A 20,119-nucleotide genomic window follows, 5' to 3' on the forward strand; every position below is an offset into this window, starting at 1 on the left:
AATTCCAGACATTAAAGCCCTTTGCTTCTCAACGCCATGGATATCTGTTCATTGGTTACATGGCTGGGAGGTTTTCCATCTTGCAGCAGTGTGCCTCAGGAAGATGAGTGAATGGTCTGCCTTTTTACGTGAAGTGGGAGAAGGGGGCGTTGGGATAGCTCAGTGAGCTTGTCACCTTCCCTGATCTCAGGCACCTTCTCAGACAGGTGAGTGCACGTGCAAGCTGAGCAACTGGACATGAACTCCTTTAAAAGTCTCCACGTGCGTGCACATGGGTGCGTGAAGCTCGCGCGTTCCATGAATACTGTACCTCAAACAACATACTGTTTGGAAAACTATAATGTAAAAGAGTCAAAACTCTATAGTAAGTACTGCCTGACCCTGTAACGTACACGCTGACCTTGGACAAGTCACTTGACCCATCTGGGTCTACACCCTTATCCCCAATTTAAGGCTCAGCCTTTCTCACAGAGCTGTTGGGAGGATAATAAACTAATTCAACAATATTGGACCTAGTCTCCATTCCAGATCATGTGACCACAAAGAAAAGAGACAAGGGCCCTGCCCTCCGTGACAAAGGGAAGAATCACACGCAACATGGCAAGTGGACCATGGAAGCACAGAGAAAAGAAGCATAAATACTGTGGGCATAGGGGAGGGCCAGAGGCCTAACCAACAAAAAGGACATCGGAGTTGGAGCTGAAAGGGTGGAGGCAGATGGAACTGCATTTTCAAAGGTGTGACATTTGAGAAGCCCATGGTGTCGTCAAGAATGGTGAGTAATGGGCCACTGAGGTCATGGGTGAGACTGCAGGGGGAGAACTAAATCAGAGATGATGCAAAAGAAGACATTCCCCAGTCTCCCCGCATACCTCAGTAAAGGAGCTGTAAGAGCGAAGGTGAGGATGCGAACAAGTCATCAGCTAAATACAAATTAAAACCACAGGTAACACTACGAACCTGCCAAAATGGGTAATATGGGAAAAGCGGACACTATCAAGTGTTGACAAGGATGGAAAGCCGTTGGTGCCCAATATCTGACCAGTGGGAGTGTGAAAGCATACACGTGGAAAACTGGCAGTCTCTCAAGAAGTTAAACTTACCTAAGCCCCAGCAATTTAGCCCCCTAGGCGTTTACGCGAGAAAGATGAAAACACGTCCACAAAAAGCTTGTATAAGAATGAGCACAGGGGCGCCTGGGTCACGCAGTCAGTTAGGCGTCCAACTCTTGTTTTTGGCTCAAGTCATGATCTCAGGGTTCTGAGATCGAGCTCCGTGTCGGGCTCTGCCCTGGGCATGGAGCCTGCTTAAGATTCTCTCTCTCTCTCCCTCTGCCCCCCCCCCCAGAAAGAATGTGCACAGCAGCTTTACATATGCCTCCACAACCCAAAGGCAAGCACTCCTCTGTTCTCTCCAGTGGCCACTTCCAGTGACCAACAACAGCCCAATTCACCCCCCAGAAATCCTAGCCCAAATTTCCCACAGTAATTAACTCCAGGCTTTTCCATCAAGAACTCTAATCAGTCAAAGGCACGGACAGTCCCAAAACCATTGTGATTTTCCTTGGAAATACAGCTTTTGTACTCAATATTTGATAAAGGATGTGTCAGGAGTTCTGAGAACTTGCAATAAACTAAATCACAGCAATGTTACAGTCATACTTGAGAGACCTCCACAGCTGTCCAGTTTCCTACTTCTCAACTCTTCTCTACCACCCATTCCATGCTGGGAGCAACCAGCTGGCCACCCTCGGTCCAAGCAAAGTGTCAACTGAGGCAGCTAGCTGCCTTCAATGAAGTGTTGAGAGTCTGAGTTTACAAAACTTCGCAGGAAAGAAAAGGCACTTCCAGCAAGGCAGCTAATTCAAACAGGCTCAGTGCACGGCAACAGCTTAAGATCAAGAGTATGGAAAACTGTCACAGGGTGTGCCATCTGGGAAATACCACTGCCCAGGATCGTAGTTCCCGGAGATTCTGACTGAGTAGGTTTGAAGTGAAGTGCAGAAGTTGGGGGCAGGGGGTGTCTGAAATTCCCTGACTGATCTTCAGCCAAGCCTGGAACACGGATATCCTGTAACTCAAGTGTTTCTCAAACATAGCACACGCATCAGAACACTGAGAGTAACATCACTACGCCCCGCCAGAGTTTAATCCCAACGTCTGCAGTGGAACCCAAGGCTGTGGACTCCTGATGTTCCCGGACATGCTGAGGTACCAGGACCCTACTTAGGGAACAGTGGCAGATCCCAACTGATCTATTCATCAAGAAATGTTCCGTTTTGAGGCGCCTGGGTGGCACAGCGGTTAAGCGTCTGCCTTCGGCTCAGGGCGTGATCCCGGCGTTATGGGATCGAGCCCCACATCAGGCTCCTCCGCTATGAGCCTGCTTCTTCCTCTCCCACTCCCCCTGCTTGTGTTCCCTCTCTCACTGGCTGTCTCTATCTCTGTCAAATAAATAAAATCTTTAAAAAAAAAAAAAAAAAGAAATGTTCTGTTTTCCCCCCACTGAGATACCCAATTCCAAACCACAGAACAAAGGTCTCTGGGTCTCTGCCATTAACAGCCTCATCCCCACAGCCACAAAGAGCTACCCTTCCTCCGAACATCTGTGGGTCTGTACGCAGCCCCCACCGTGCAGCCAGACTGCTTGTGCGCACCTTATCCCCCCATTAGACAGGAGCTTCCTGAGTGCGGGCCCACAGGCGTCTTCCATTACACAGCCGGCATGCTGTCCACTTGCTTAGGTCACTGAACTCACTGATCTGTGAGACAACCTTAGCACAGGAAGGCTCAGAGAACACTTGAAGCCCTTCTGTTCTTCACAGACGAGGAATCTGGGACTGTGGAGACATGACCTGCCCCAATGCCTGCAACCAGCATACCGCACCAGCTTGCTCCGGGCGGCAGACCTCAGAGGACCACAGCCACCAGGCTCCCCTCTCTCCCCTCTCCAGGGTTCAGCCAGTCGGAAGCCCGAGCAGGAACCAGGTGCCACAGTGATGTGCTGGAGCTGCTCCCCAGAACTGACCATGTGCTCCCCACCCCAGCTCCACGTTCAGAAACACCACTTGGGCAGCTGGGACCGGCCATGGTGCGAGTATTTACACCACAAAAAATGGGCAGACACTACGAATCAGGGCTCGTCGCCACAGGGGGCCTACAGTGAAGCCTTTACCAACACGCCACTGGCTGTGCTCCTTGACTGTAGACCACGGCTCCTGGCGGGAGCTCCCACCAGCTCCCGTAACCCACTTCGCCCGCTTTCCCCTCCAGGCCTAGGGGCACTCACGGCTTTGTGGGGTGCCTGCACGTCTCTCGCTGACTGTCCGCACCCCTGCCCACACTTTGTCAGCGCCCTCTGCAGTAAAGTCTTCAGCCACCTCTGCCTAGCGTGCCGACAGTTTGCTCCTGGGACCCTGACCCAGTGAGCTTCCTGGTGGTACAGTTAGAACCGCATGTCACAGCAGCAGATGGGAAACAATTCGGAGAGAGGATTGAGTCAATTACAGCGTACGGTATTTCCACACGCAGAGCCCCACCCACCAGATCCTTTCAAAAGGTGGCAGCTTTAATTACCGATCTCTGATAGCCTCCCAGTTACACTACGTGGGGAAAAGGAACATGGGGAATCTATGCATAACATGCTACCTTTAGTGTTTAAAAAAAAAGCAAGAAAAAAAATGTACATGGGAAATGTACATGGGTCCTTAGAAAAGCATGACGTTCCTCTGGAAGCACATGCCAGATACCTCCGACAGGGGTTGCCTCCAGTGAAAGGGACGGGGGCCTGGAGGGCAGGGGAAGAAGGGAAACTTGCTTGTCGCTTTATACTTTTTTGTGCCCTGTGAATTTTATACCACATAAGTATTATTAATAGATAAATTTTTTAAAAGAAGAGGAAGAAAAATACTCCAATCTAGTGTTCTCCTCAGGCCAAGATGCCTTCCCCATTACAAAACAGTCCTCAGAGAGCCCAGCTGCCAGTGGGCTGGGGTCCTTGTAGAACCCCCCCCACACACACCCCCATGTGGAAATGCAATGCTATGGTTAAAATCCTAAGGTCACCTTAATTAGCACTGCACGGTTCCTCTAATTCTAATTACCTGGTAGCCTCCCTTTTATTATAATTAGACCGCAGCTGTCTCCTTCCACAGCACTCTGTGCTCATTCGACTGCAAACGATGGTCTGTAGAATGAAAATACAGGTCGACAGAGCTCACCGGGCAGTCTACTGGGCATCTCTTCCACCGAACCCACTGGAAAACAAAGAAGCATCCAGTAGAAATCAAGGACTTGGTTGCCAAATACCCGACAAGTAAATTATCTCCCAAAAATGTGTAGCCTAGGATTAGAAGTAGCTTACTGAAAGAAAAATTTAAGCCTTTCATGAAGTCTGTTTTTCTTTAGCTCTCCTTCTTCAACATATCCCAAAGCCCAATTCTTGTATGGATGCTACAATCATCTGGGGAAAAAAATGTGCTCCATTAGTATGGAACCAGCCAAAATAAATGGCAAAAGCAAATATAAATGTACAAAATATCCAGTTCCCAAACTAAATGCATACATCCCAGACATGTGGAATGTCAAGGAGAGGACCAGCAAGACTGCATGGCTTAAATTAACTTGTGTGTCCCCTGAGGCTTGCTTCCCACAAACTCCAGAAGCACATTTTTAGACCTCAGAGATGGTGGCAACCATCCAAAATTCATGCCAATGCCAAAAATGGATTTGAAAAAAAATGAACATAAAACATTCATCAGATAACCTAGAATAAATGTCTCCACTGAAGTTGTATTTTCTTCCCACAATAATGTTGATGAAAACAGGTGGCTGTGCATTAATGTTCAGGTGAAAGCAATCTGGGAAACACCGTGTGCTCTTTCTGGCTGTGATTCGGACACCAGCAAAGCAGAGGCACAGGGGATGGGCCGTTGTTATTTCATGTCTCATTACGTTCTGTAAGTGGAAGCCATTTTTTTATGCTTTTGAAGGATCCTGATACAGGAAAACAGAAAAGGACAAATTCATAAAACAAGTCAAACTGGGCCTTGTCATCAGAGATTTTTCTTACCTAAAGTTTTCAGTGGTTCATATGGAATAATCTTTTTCTTCTCTCATTCTCGTGATTGTGACCTACTGAAAACACCCATGAATTATGGCACAGCATTTTGCAAACCTGAGCCACTGCTTACTTTATCCTTCAGCTTCATTTCTATATTATTTCTGACCCTTTGGCATCCATTTCCTCTCTTGCCGAACACATTTCAGAATGGTTAGTGATAGCTTTCATTGTTGTCCATCAGTGGAAAATTCTATGAAAAAGATTTGTGGTCTCTGATGGAAAGGTGCTAAATAAATCCAAAATGGGTCTTGCTGTATATCCTTGTAATATCAGTGCAGCAAGTAGGGCTGAAAACCTGCTAGGACAGGAGGAATCCCATCCTAGCAGAGAGCCCTTGCATTCTGCTCTCTGAATGGGGCCACTAGTGGCAGCTCCATCTCCCAGGCCTGCTCCTTGCCTCAACCTCAGCCCTACCTTGGACCAAGACACCTCAGGCTAGAACATCCTCTCCCATCCCTGCAGCCACTGATGGCATTCCACTGTTTAAGTCTGTATTCTCAGATGTCTCAGAGGGTTTTTATGTTTGCCCTGCTGTTCCCCATTTGTTTTACCTTAGCTCCTCATCCTTGCTTCTGAAGTAGCCTTCTGAATGCCCCTCCCCACACACAGCAAAATCGAAGGGCCATGCTGGGAGCTACAGAGCCGTGCACTGCGTTGGGCCCTCCCAGCTAAGGGATCTGTCTTTCGTTTTTAAACTGCTCGAGAAGCAGCATTTAAGGCAAGTGAAAGCCTCTGAGTCAGAAGACTGGACACTGACCACCTGAGAACACACTCTATTTTAATCCACATGATAGCGTGTGGGAGGTTTGAGGCACGCAGAGAGAGCCAGATGATTTTGGAAGCTAAAGGGAGGCTTCATCAGAGGAAGAAACCTGACTAAAGGGATAGAAAATAGCTGAGGACCTGCGCTGGTGAGCTCCTCTATAAATAGCAGCTGAGACCCTCCCTAGAGGGAAAGGCCAGGGGAAGCAGAGGACCACAGCCTGGAATGCTCTCAGAACTCCGCAGCCAGCTGAGAGCTTCCTGTTAACTGTGAATAATAAGAAGGTGATAAACAGATCATTAGTTGTCTCCTAAAACTCTTAACTATCAGAGTATATGGGCAGCAGCTGTGAATAAGGTGAGTTGTGTCTGTAGGTGGGAAATACATTTTCAAAAACTCAGAAAAACTGACCTTCATTAATCAAAGACTGCTAATGTATACTCAGGAACTCTATTTCCTCCATATAACTGGAATATCTCCCTGCAAATTTATAATCTGCCTATCACATGACTCCTCTGGTCAGAACGCCCAAAATCTCCCAGTTTCCTCAGAGTAAAAGCCAAAGTCCTGTAGGAGAATGGAAGACAGGCCACAGACTAGGAGAAAGTACTCACATAAAACATATACAATCAAGGACTTGTATCCAAAATATACAAAGAACTCCTAAAACTCAACAATAAGAAAACAGACAACCCAACTTAAAAATGGGCAAAAGACCTGAACAGACTCCTCACCAAAGAAGATATACAGATGGCAAGTAAGCATATGAAAAGATGCTCCACACCAGATGTCATCAGGGAACTGCAAATTAAAACAAGGAGAACCCACTACACACCTACTAGAATGGCCAGAATCCAACACTGACAACACCCAATGCTGGGGAGGATGTGGAGCAACAGGAGCTCTCATTGGCTGCTGGGGGGGATGCAAAATGGCGCAGCCACTTTGGGAGACAGTTTGGGGGTTTCTTACCAAACTTAACATCTTCTTACCAGAAGATCCAGCAATCTTGCTTCTTGGGTTTATCTGCTTCACCCAAGAGCTGAAAACACATCCATGCGAAAACCTGAACACAAACGTCCACAGCAGCTTTATTTGCCAAAACCTGGGGGTCATCAGGATGACCTTCGGTAGTGAATGCTTATAGACTGTGGTGTGTCAGGCAGTGGGAACCATTCAGTGATCAAAAGAAACGGTCTGTTAAGCCATAGAAGACACAGAGGAAACTTAAATGCACGTTTCTAAGGGAGAGAAGCCAATCTGAAGAGGCTACCTCCTGTATGATTCCAACTAGATGGCAGTCTGGAAAAGGCAAATCTATGGAGATGGGGATCAGTGGGCGCCACGGGTTGGCAGAATGAACAGAGAGGGCATGGAGAATTTTCAGGGCAGAGAAACTACTCCGTATGACACTGTAATGGTGGACACATGTCCTTATACATTTGTCCAAACCCACAGAGTGTACGACAAACTGAACCCTAATGTACACTGTGGACTCCAGTTACTAATGTATCGGTATTGGTTCATCCATTGTGATAAGCGTACCACGCGAATGCCAAATGTTAATAGGGGAAAGTGAGGGTATATGGGAATTCTCTATACTTTCTGCTCAGTTTTCTGGAAACCTGAACTATTCTAGAAAATAAAGCCTCTTCACTTTTTTTAATTCAAAGTCCTCATGATAGCTGAGCAGGCCCTGAACAATCTGCTCCCTGTTCCCTCCCTAAACTCAACAGGCAGCTACTCTCCCCTAGCTCACGCTGGCCTCTGCTGTTTCCAGAATTTGCCAGGAAGGCTCTTACCTCAGGACCTTTGCACAGGCTAGTCCACTTGCCTGAAACCCCATCTCCCAGACATTCACATCACTCCTTGCTCATATTCATGGAGCCTTTATTTAAATGCCACTTCTAAGTAACGTCTGCCCTGACTGCTGGCACTGCCCACCCCTCTCACCCTGCTGCTTCCCTCCAAAACACTTATGGTCTAACATGCTACGTAATCTACTTGTGCACTAAGTACGTCCACGGAACATTTCCCTGCACTCAGAACGAGATGCTCCCTATACAGAGTATTCAGTCCGTCGGGATAAAACGTCGACACCTGGCAGAGCCAAGCATTCAATATACTATTTGTTCAGTAAAAGTGAAGTTGAGCAATGCTGACAGAGCACCTAGAACAAAGTAATATCATCGGCCAAATATGAGAATCAAATATCTGAGACTGGAACTATTCTTAAAAACACTTGGAAGTCTAATCACCACAGGCAACATGACACAGAGAAATGAAAAACAGTCTTGGGTTTTACTATAAGTCTTCATTTAACCTTTCCTGTCATGACTGACAAGTGCATCCTGCCACCGCCAACCCAGCCTGGGGCCAGCTGCGGGCCCCTCTCGCCTGGGCTGCCCACATTCAGCATCCTGGGCTCCGTTTTCTCATGTGTATCAGGGCATCAGTTAGCAGGGAGCTGCCGAGAGCCACTCTCTGGTTTCAGCTCGCCTATCACTAAGGAAAATGGCTGGCTCCACGTTGGGGCCCCCCTCCCCAGCTGGCGTGCTCCCTCAGGCCTCTCCAGGCTCCCACCGCCCAGCATGTCACGCAGCCGTCCACAAGCCCGGCGTGTTGAGTGGGGCTGCCTTATATTCGTTTCCTAAGTGTCACAAAGGAGCCAAAACAAGCCAACGAAGACCTCGTGTGAGTCTGACATTTCAGGGAGGAGGGGACAGAGACGCACACAGAAGGAGGCAGAGGGGAAGCACAGAGCAGCACAGCCTCCTGTGTCTGTGATGCCCTGAGACGGCGGCCCCCTCCGTGGCCCTTCAGGCGGTTTCCCCAGTTTGGGCCCAGCAAAGTCCAGGCACGAGGTCTCCTGTTCCCTGCGTCTGTCCTCTGTCCTCTCCCCTCTACAGAGGAGCCCCTCCAGGAGTCTTGTTATTCTAATCTCCACTTCTGTAATTTCCATTGGTTTCTTTTTTATAAGTCCTGTTTCTTTGCTGAGATTTCCCATTTTTTCATGTGTTTCAAGAAAATCTGTCATTGCCGTTTGAAGCCTTTTCCGGATGGCTGCTTGAAAACGTTTGTCAGTGATTCCGACGTCCTTTGCCGAAGGAGAAACGGCCACTAAAGGTCATCTCAACAATGGCATATAGGAAAGGAGCTTCCAGTGACCAGACTTGAGATGGGGGAGGTTGTCAGAAACTGTCACTGTTTTCTCCATATTCAGTAACAAAATCGTTAATTGGCTACTTAATTGAAAAGCATAAATTGGAATGAAATCGAGGTACATGTTCTCTGTGTTGGCTGAAGGCCAGACTCCTCCCGCCCTTCAGAGAACAAGGGGTCCCAGTTTAAAGACCGCAGACCCACCACCCCTTAGAAGTAGCATCGTGAGTCACAGCTCGGCTGAACCCCTCACTGAAGAACGGCGCTACTCAGCTGTTTTGATCGGGCCTCCTAGACTCCTGCTGCCGGAGGCCGTTCCCAAACCCCACAAGCCAACAACACGGTGACTTCCCTTTCCCTCAACAGACTGTGTTACAGAGAGGCCCTACCTGAGGTCTCTCCGCAGCTTTAGTGAAGTGGCATCCCGTTAAGCCACAACTCCTCCCAACCCTAATGCGAATATTCCAAGGACGTCTCCCTAAGTACCTCAATTTAAATAACGCAGTCGTCAGATCTCAGACAGATCCACTGACCTCGCTCTCCTCAGAGATGCTATTTCTCTTCTGTTTTATACAAGAAATTTCTAGACGCACAGAAACAGGTGAGGAATCCCATTTTTTAGATAAATTCCAACTGTCCCTTCCAACCCAAGGCAGGATTTCTTTCCAACCTCTCTACCTCCACATTTCAAAAGCCCATAGGGAAGCAGCATGGGGTCTGTACTGTCTTAAACTAAGAGGCACTAGTTAGAAAACTTTCCAAGCATGAGGGGGCAGCCAAGATAGGCAAGTAGCCAGTGCTCACCTATGGAAAAAAAAACCCGGCGATCACACCTTGGTCTCCTGTCTTCTTAAAGGGCTGTGCATGCAATCTGGCTGGTCCAGCTCCAGGTGTTGCTGGGCTGATGAGCTCAGGGGGCTGTCAGGGGTTCTCACACACCGTCCCCTGGACCAGCAGCATCAGCATGACCTGAGAACCTGTCAGAAACGCAAATTCGCAACACCCACCCAGACCCATGAAATCAGGAACTCTGGGGTGGAGCCCAGCAATCTATTTTCACAAGCCACCTGGTGATTCTGATGACCCTCAAAGTCAGACCCACATAGCCACCTAAACCAAAGGCACAGACGACAAGACGCCCCCGCGACTTGGAGACAACCTGAAATGCACACGCTAACATTTTGTACATGACGGACAAGAGTCGGTGTTGGCAGCTCTGTGACCCCCAGCTGTAAGAGAAGAAAACCAGTCTGACCCAGAAACGGCCAGCCCAGGAGCTCCTCAACGAGGGAGCCACACCTCTTCCTTCAACACCCCACCCCTGCTCCCAGGAACACTCTCCCAACAGCCTCTCAAAGATAAAGGATCAAGGAGAAAAAAAAATAACCGGTGGATTTGCTTCTCCCACACGTGGAGACAGACCTGAAAAGTGCGTGTTTTATTGCTCTGAATTGGAAAATTAGTACCCAAAAGCTAGACGTTGCTTACATTTATCATGGTTATTTAGGAACGATATTCCCACTACATAGCATTTATTTACTTTGATCTCCCTCCCTGCATTTATTGTGACATATAACAAATTGTGAGCAGTTTCCAAATGAGAAAGAGAAAGCGAATCCCAGGAGACACATGTATATTCATAACCTTATAACCTTCTAATACAGACAGTCCGCAACTTGAATGTGAGCATTTTAAAAATCACGTATTGGGGCGCCTGGGTGGCGCAGTCGTTATGCGTCTGCCTTCGGCTCAGGGCGTGATCCCAGCGTTCTGGGATCGAGCCCCACGTCAGGCTCCTCTGCTGGGAGCCTGCTTCTTCCTCTCCCACTCCCCCTGCTTGTGTTCCCTCTCTCTCTGGCTGTCTCTGTCAAATAAATAAATAAATAAATAATCTTTAAAAAATAAAATAAATAAAAATAAATAAATAAAAATCACGTATTGACATCCCTAAGCTGCCTTCACTACATCAGACCTGGACTTACAAAGGTTGGCGGCAGAACAGCCGTGGCAGAGAGCAGGTGGTTTCCGGCAGTTCCTTGTCAAACGGATGGAGGGCTGACTAAAGACCAGACATGGGTACGTGTAAGGTAAGAGGGAAACCTCCCCACTGCTCAGGGACAACTCGCTCCACTCGCTCGCTGGACTTAAATGAATACCTGGTAAAACACATAGGAGATGAAGGAGGAAATGTGACAGCTATCTTTCCCTAAAGCCGTGGAAAAGAACACAGTTTTCTAGAATCCTTTTTCAGGCAAAAACAGCTCAAGGTCCACTTCTGTTTCCCAGACTTGAAGAGAGCTGATGAGCACCATAAGGTCCTGCTCTGCCCTGTGAGCAGTGGCCGTGAATCCACACGCCCTCTCTGGCCCAGCTCCGCCCCCAACATCCCCCTGCTCCCCTCTCCATCCAGAACCGCCCTCGCCACTCCGCACCAGAGCCCTGGCTCGGTGGACGATGACCAAGTGCACACTCGGCCCACTTGCCTGGGGACAGGTCGTGGCCGTGGCCCACCCTCCCAGCATGCCCCCAGAGCCCTCTGGCTCTCCCTCGTGCCTGCCGCATGCTGGCCTGGCCGGGCTCTGGCCCTGGCTTGCAGTCCCCAGCCTGTCTCCTGACCTCACCACCTGCTGCCTGGTTCCTCCTCAGCAGCGCGGCCCAGCCGTCGCTGTCCAGCTCCCCAAGGCCGGTGCTAGGAAGCTCACCGCTGCTACACTTCGGTTCACACCTCTGTCTCTCGTGTGACTCCCAGATTTACGTTCCAGCCTGGGGTCCTCTCTGAGCTCCAACTCCTCGCACTCACCACTGCATCTATTCCAGACCTGCTAGGGAGCCTCAGGTGCTCCCCAGGCTGCCTCTCACACCAGAGACACCCCATCTATCTTGTGTGTAGCCAGCACCCCAGGGGTGGCGGGGCTCGGAGCTGCCGTGCCCGCCCTGGGTCCCCTGAACACCGTCTGAAACCCAGCTCCCAACGGCTTCATAATCACCTCCCCCCCACAACGGGCCGCATCCAGTCTATTTCCACACTGTGCCTAGAGTGTTGTTTTCAAAATCCGCAACCAACCGTGTCATTCTTCTCCTTAAAACTCTGAAAAACGCGGGGTGCCTGGGTGGCACAGCGGTTAAGCGTTTGCCTTTGGCTCAGGGCGTGATCCCGGCGTTGTGGGATCGAGCCCCACATCAGGCTCCTCCGCTAGGAGCCTGCTTCTTCCTCTCCCACTCCCCCTGCTTGTGTTCCCTCTCTCGCTGGCTGTCTCTATCTCTGTCGAATAAATAAATAAAATATTAAAAAAAAAAACACTAACTCTGAAAAACGCCAAACCCTTTAAGACCCTGTGCTTCCTGGCCCGTGCTCATCTCTGCCTCAGCCAGCACTGTGGCCACCCAGACCTTTCCCCCCATCCCCCCCTCTTACAGCCCACTTGTCCATTAGCACTCAACTCAAGGACCACTTCCAGAGAAAAGCCTTCCCCAAGACACCACCTGTCCCACCTGCCGAGTGTAAATCGGGTCCCTCTGCTAAAACCTGTCCCTCACCTCCAGAGCTTGTATCTCAATTTGTAAAACAAATTCACACGACTTCTCTAATATTACACTCCCCACTAGACAGTCTGCAAGTCTATGCTGGCTGACCACTGACTCTGCAGAGCCCAGCATAATCCGTGTAGTGGATACCCAATAAGGGTTTGATGAGAAAACAAGCACAGGAAGCAATGAGCTCTCCAGCAGTAAATCCCCCCCATAAAATGCAAGTACACTATTTACCTGTACACATTAAAATTCTATACATGTCGTCGGGATTCACAGTCAGGTTCAAGAGTCGGGGACTGCCCGTGGAAGGAACTGAAGCTCCATCACACCCAACAGAACTTAGCTCCACACGGGCTGAGTGCTGCCATGGACCAGTGACGTGCAACAGACGCACAGGCTCCTGCTTGAAGTGGACAAGCTGACAAGTTTTGACGTGCACCATTGTGAAGCCATCGCCAGGACCAAGACAAATGCCCCCTCATCCCCAAGGTCTCCCTGTGCCCCCAAAGTGCGCGTAGGCAAGCACTGATGTGTCCTCTGCAGAGAACCCCGCATTTTCTAGAATGCCACGTACGCAGAATCATGCAGGGTGTACTTCTTTGCCTAGCTTCTTTACCCAGAGTTTCATCCCTCTTTGAGGATTCACTTTTATCGTTTAGTATTAGACAGTATGGACATCCAACACTTTATCCATTCACCAGCTGAAAAACATTTGGGTTGTGTCTAGTTTGTGGCTATTAAAAATAAATTTGCAAAAAAGAAAAAAAAACAAAGTTGCTATGAACATTTGTGCGCAAGACTTGGTACGGGCATATTTCCATTTCTTTGAGTCAATACTTAGAAATGGAGTGCCTGAGGGGCGCCCAGGGGGCTCAGTGAGTTAAGCATCCGACTCTTGATTTCAGCTCAGGTCATGATCTCAGGGTCGTGAGATCGGGCCCCACGTGGGCCTCTGTGCTCAGCGGGGGAATCTGCCCGAGATTCTCTCTTTCTCCCTCTCCCCCCAAATTCACGCTCTCTCTCCCCAATAAATAAATAAAATCTTGAGAGAGAGAGAGAGAGAGAGAGAGAGGGAGGAAGGAAGGAAGGAAGGAAGGAAGGAAGGGAATGGCTAAACCACCTGGTAGATGTGTAATAGTTCAAGAAACTGACGAGCTGCTTCCCAGAGCGGTAATAGGGTTTTCCGTTCCCACCAGCAGTGAATGGGGGCTCCAGGCCCTCCGCGTCCTCATCACCCATGCTATGATCAGTCTCACACGCTAACCATTCCAGCAGGTGTGGGTGGTGCCCCATAGTGGTTTCAGTTTGCATCTCCCTCATGACCAATGCTGTGCATCTTTCCTGCTTGTCACTTGCACACCTTCTCTGATGAAGCGTCTGCTCAAGCCGTTTGTCCATTCTTTAAATTGGGTTGTTTCCTTATTATTGAGTGTAAGAATTCCTTGTGCATCCTGGATATAAGTCCTTAATTGTTTGCTAAAATTCACCAGTGAGGCCATGTGTCCTGGAATTTTATGAGAAGCTTTTTAACCAGCTTAAATTCTTTACTAGATGTCGGGCTAGTAAGGTCAGCCATCTCCTCTTGAATGTGTCTTCCATGGAAATTGTACGTTTTATCTAAGCTGTAGAACTGGCACAAAAACGTTCACCTATCCCATTATTACCTTTTTAGTATCTGGAGAACTCCTAGTGATTCTTCATACTGGCCGTTTGTGTCTTCTCTCCTTTTTTCCTGATCATTCTAAGAGGTTTATCAGTTTTATTGATTTTCTCAAAGAACCAGATTTTGGTTTTGTTGGTTTTCCCTAGTACACTTGTTTTCCATTTTGCTGATTCCCATTCTGTTGTTATTCTCTTTCATCCACTACTTACTTAGAGTTTAATTCACCCATATTTTTCTGGCTTAAAGTAGACGTTCCATTACAGACAACAAAAGCGTTATGTGTAAGGCGAGGAGCTCACTCCCAGAATATTATTTCAACAATTCATAAACAGGTGCTTAAAACTCACACAACAAAACACAGTTACTGTTGTTATTTGAAGAACCGGCCTTGGATTGCAGACATGTTACTTGGACTCCAGCTAAGCAAATGCACTTTGTCAGAGGTGCAATAAAGGAGCTCGATTCTTCTCCGTTTGTTACCAGCTGACAAAGACTGGAAGATACTCGATTCCAGTCTCTTGTCACTTACAGGTATGGCGTCTGTGGTACTTTCTGGAAGTTTCTCCTTCACCACAAGCCTGTCCGGAATTTGACCACATCCTATTTAGAGAGCTTGTTTTCAAAAGAAACAAAAATGCATTAACAAACAGGAAAACTGTGACCAGAAAATGTCATGTTTCTGTGCGAAGAAATCTGTGGCCAGCACCAATGTTTATGAACAAAGCAGTTTCTTGTTCAGGAAAGATGACAATGAGGTTACTCCAGACATGAAGGCCTGGGCTCCCATTCTGTGTGTCCCGACGGTCCCCTGGAGTGCCACCAGCAGAGGCCATTAGTCCCAGGAAGGCTCCTCTAAAGCTCCGAGTTGTCCGGCGAAACCACTGTAACACTCTTCCTTAACGTGACAACAAAGTCATAAGCTTTCGGCATGTAACAGAGTTTTTCAGAAAATTGGTATTTCTTACCAAAGACTCCTGAATGAACTTGCTAGTGGCAGATGGACCCTAAAAGTCTCTCGTAAACCAAGCATTTGACGGACAGGAAATAGGTGGGAATGCAACTTCTTGGCGTAGGAGCTCAGCGGTGAGTCACGCAGAAGCGAGGGAGAAAGGCCATCACGGGCCAGCGTACTTACAAAGAGCCGAGAACCAGAGTGTTTTAAAGGAGTTGCTAACAAAAATCATACTGCCATGAGAGGACGTCGTTGCAAGGAACCGTGCAAACCCAAAGCAAACTTGGACTGCGGATTCCCATTTCAGGCTGAAGCAATTTAATATAAACTAGAAGAAGCTTACGTTACTACGCCTTGTTTGGTGCTGGACGACATACACCTTGCTGGGAGACGGTATTAAGAATATTACTGACCCCTTTTTAAAAAGCTGCTCCAAGTGTAATAAAAATTAAAGTTCTGTACAATATCACAACTTCATTGTCCCACCTTGTCCCCGTTATCTATTACCACAGTGAGGCTGCGTAACAAACAGCCACGAAACCTCAGTGGCAGGCTGAGGCAAGCGTCTCTTCGTCCACGGGGCTCCGGGTCAGCTGGGCAGTCCTTCGGGTCATGTGGGGCGTGCTCGGGCAGCAGGAGTCCACTCTGTGTTGGGTGGCAGCTCTGCCGATCTCGGCTGGGCTCTCTCCAGGGTGGGCGGGCGGCCAGGGGGTCCAGCAGCCTCAGCCAGGACAGCCGAGCTCTCTGCCATGTGCTCTCCAATTCCTCAGCCTCCAGGGCCTGGGCTTGTCCACGGGGTGGAGGTAGGTCTGAGAGAGCGAAGAAACACGCCAAGCCCCTCGAAGCCTCAGCGAGGTATTAGCACCCGTCACTCCTGCCACATCCCATCGGCCAAAACGAGTCAAGGCCAGCTCGGGACTCAAGAAATGAGAAAACGGGCTCCATCTTTGGATGGGAGGAGCTGCCATGTCCCTCTCTACAGGGCACGGCGACAGGGAAGAGTGCAGAACCGGGGCCACTCCTGCAATCTACCACGACCCTTCTCTAATTTGCTCTGTGCCCTGGAGGTTGACCTCTGTGGAGGCTGCCCTCTGTGCATCATTGCCCCAAAGCTCTCCCCCAGCACGCTCCTAAGACCCCGTTCACATACACTACCATGTGAGTTAACCCTCCCTACGCTGTGCAGTGCACAATTTACACAACCGTATGCAACGGACTTCAGTTAACTCATCTGTAAAATGATGAGTCTGGGCTAGATCACGTCCTGAGAATTCCTTCACACAGAGAATTCACAAATGCTTTACACTTGAGACCATGGTTTCTCTTATGACCCTCCGGAAAAGGTGACACAGGACACACACGTGCGCATGTGTTTCTGTATGATGTATACACGAGCACACACACAGCAGGAACCCAATAAATACATATTTTCACACATCCCACTTAAACGTCCCCACCTTTCTCCTTAGCCTTTGGAGTCCAGCAGACACAAGACTATCCTGCAAAAGCAGGGCTGAGAACTACCAGTCTGGTTCATAAAAGTTTTAAAATTCAGAGCTCAAGTTAGAAATATGAAAACATCAGGAAATGAATGTTCGTAACCTAATTGGGTAGAACCGATGGACGGAAAGGTCAGAAGTCACACACAGGGGACACAGGGCCCAGGAACGGCCCCAGCACCCTCCCTCTCTGCATGGCGGCAGTCCAGGCCCTTCCCATGCATGAAACTCTGTAAATGTGAAACCCGAGCCCACCAGCCAGGCCCTCTGGCCCGTCTGAGCCAGCAGCTGCGTGCACTCGGCAGCTGCGCGGGACCTGGCGCTAAACAGAGGGTCCTGGAAGCCAAAATCAGCGGTCCCACCAGCCCAGATGATGGTGGTCTGTCAGGGTGGGAAGGGAGGGGCCGTCAGCCCCTAAAGTTGCAAGAATCTGCTCAGTGGTGAGAATAAGAAAGTGTTGTTGGATTTGAGGGGCCTTGAGGTTCAAATCCTGGCTTACAAGTTTTCCTGGCCACAGCAGGGAAAGTTCACAGTGTCAATTCATAAAATAATCACACCTACTGCGTACTGAAGACCTACTCTGTGCCCAGCACCACACGAAACCCCTCACGTCCACCCACTTACCCCCTTAACGACCCCAGTGCCCCAGGAGCCCATTCCCTCCAGGCAGGTATCATTAATCTCAGTGTTGAGGGGGAAATTAAGACTCAGAGAAATTACAGATGTTGCCCCAGGTCACACAGCAAATGGGTGACTCTGGAACACATATGGGGACCACCCCTCTTACGGTGGCACTGGGAGGGTGGGTTTCGGGGACAACCAATCCTCCCAGGCGCTGGCACCGCCTGTGCCTCCAGAGTTGAGTGCCCGGAGGGACACTGTGCCTTCGCCACCTGCTACCGACCATCACACACACTTGGGTGATTCCAGCCCGATGGAGCAACGACGGCGTTAGACGCATGCCCGTGTACGTCCGCACACATACGGCACGCGGTTTCACATCTCAGCACAGACGGACACCAGTAAGCTCGGGGCTGGGAAGGCCAGGAGCCCCCCGACGATTATCAGATGCCAGAGAAGGCGCTTACCGGGCTCCTTGGGGGTGTCCTCCCATGAGAGATGAGAAAGAACGGGCAAAGGAGCACCCCGACCCAGGTGGCAGCCCAAGGGCGCTGCTCCCCAGAGCTAGCTGTCCTGCTCCCGGGTGTGGCCAAGCTCCCTGCGAACCAGGCAGGAGCGCGGCTCCCGTTCCCACAGCCCCGGAAGCAGGCTCACCTGGGCTGGACTCCTCCGCCCCCAAGTGCTGTCCGGACGACGTGGGCCCGGCCGACTGCAGGGCCTCCGTGTTCTCACCTGGGAGACGGGGGCGACACGAGGCGCCCCAGAGAAGCAGCTCAGCACGCTGCCAGCAACTCGGGGCACACCCTGCTTCTTTAAGAGAGATGTATACAGAGGTGAGGCGGGCAGTGCTCAAGGGAGGAAGGGAGGCCACTGCAGGCATTACTTCTATTAATAGAATGAGGTCCTGGGACAGCACCAATGCCAGACTCTCCCGGAGGACGGAGAGGCCACTGCCTGGACAGCAGGCCATCTTGCTCCCCCGGCGCTCCCCAAAGCCAAGTCAGACATCCCTGAGGGAGCGTCCCACGCACAAGGCCAGCATCAACCCCGCCGTGGTGCTAGGGTGGCTCTCGGCAAATCACGCTCCGCGTCCCCGTCTACACGGAATGCAGCTCTGTCTGCTTTACCGTGAACAAGCCAGCAAATGCAGTGAATTTCCCTCTGCTCTGGGCCTAAAGCCCAAGACAAGAAGCACCCTGGTGCAGGGCTGAGACAGGACTTGAAAATCACGTGCTTCAAGAGCAGATGTTTATCATTACACTATTCTGGAAGCTTCGTTTCATTAGAAGGAATTTGATATAACCAATAATTCAGTCTGCAAAGTTTAAAGAAGTCTCCTTAAAAACATAGTCAGGACATAACCATGCTAAGTTTTCTCTACGAGTGCTTTCCCAGGCGACCAACCAGGATTTACAAACAGTTACAGGGTGTGGGCTTCAGAATCTTGACTCCTTCAGAGCGAGACCCTTGCCAGCACTCCACGCTGCCATCGCTGACCTCATCCTCAGGGCGAAGGGCCCAGGAAAAGGCAACTTCCCACAGCGGGCACTCAGAACTGCTACCCAGCGGCCACTGACCTCACTCCCCTCCCGCACCCGGCCCCAGAAGTCCTAGCACTGACCAGAATGCAGGCCACAAATCAACCAGGAAAGGGCCATTTTTCCTCCTATGTCATATCCGAATTTGCTGATTTTCTGCAAGTCTGCAGAAGACCACCTAGGGCTGCCAGATGACAGTCTGAGGAAATACAAACCATATTCTAATCCCCATGTCAGAAAAACCACCAGAGGCTGGGCCGCTCAAATGCAGGTCGCCTGAAACGCCTTAATTCTTGCTCCTTTGCATGCACGGCTGACTTTGACTTCATTTCCTTCTGCCTCATACTGCCACTGTTTTCACAGCCTCCTCCGGCACCAAATCCCCAAAGAACCTGTCAGTCCTTTTATCTCCCACAGCAACTGGCAAGCAGGTACATACTAAGTAAGTTGACTGGGTTCAAATTTACTATGCAACCTGTTATGGGTTAGATTGTGTCCCCCAAAATTCCTATGTTCAAGCCCTAACCCCCAGAGCTCAGGACGGGACCTTATTTGGAAACGAGGTCGCTGCAGATGTAACTGGTTAAGTTGAGGTCACACTGAGGTCAGGTGGTCCTAATCCAATGACCGTGTCCTTATAAAAGGGGAGGTGAGGACACAGCAGAGACCACAGGGAACCCAGAGGGGACTCTGGGCGTGTGCTGGACCCCCTTCCCCGGCGCCTTCCGAGGGAGCGTGGGCCTGCCCACACCCGGATCCCAGGCCTGCGCCTCCAGGACTGGGAGAGAGCAGGTCCGCGGTGCAGCCCGCTGGTCTGGGGCTCTGTGGCAGCCCCAGAACAGATACCCAGGCTGACAGCTTAACCCAGTCTAAATGCTCACACAGACACCCAGGACACCTAGCAAGACCTGAGAGGTAGCGGGACTTTCAACCGTGATCCACAGATGTCGGTGGAGGGAGTGTCTCCCGGGAGCACCTTACCGATTCTCACGTGTTCTGTTTTCCGGGGCCCGGGGAGAAAGAAGCAGGCTCCCGGGGCTCCTCGTGCTGAATCAAGCACCTGCACGCGCCCCATCCATAAGCAAAACTAAAGCCGCGGGTCATGACTTCCATCACGTCAATGCATGTACGAGTGATGGTCCGCCCTCTAAAACTTGCACAGCTTGATTTCACCCTCCGACGAAATAGTCTAGAGCTGTTTAAAGTGGGAACTCATGAGCTCTGGGTAGCAGGGCTCCCTGCATTCTGCGGCCCTTGTGTGTCCCCATC

At 50.0% G+C, this 20,119-nt stretch overlaps 1 protein-coding gene across 9 annotated transcripts in view; it reads right to left on the bottom strand.

Annotated features, from left to right (window-relative positions):
• Nucleotides 1-20,119, bottom strand: part of ARHGEF7 (Rho guanine nucleotide exchange factor 7) — a 137,062-nt gene that overhangs the window by 103,512 nt on the left and 13,431 nt on the right. The window lies entirely within an intron of this gene.

The sequence above is a fragment of the Ursus arctos genome, unplaced genomic scaffold (genome assembly GCF_023065955.2).
Source record: "Ursus arctos isolate Adak ecotype North America unplaced genomic scaffold, UrsArc2.0 scaffold_10, whole genome shotgun sequence".
Classification (NCBI taxonomy): domain Eukaryota; kingdom Metazoa; phylum Chordata; class Mammalia; order Carnivora; family Ursidae; genus Ursus; species Ursus arctos.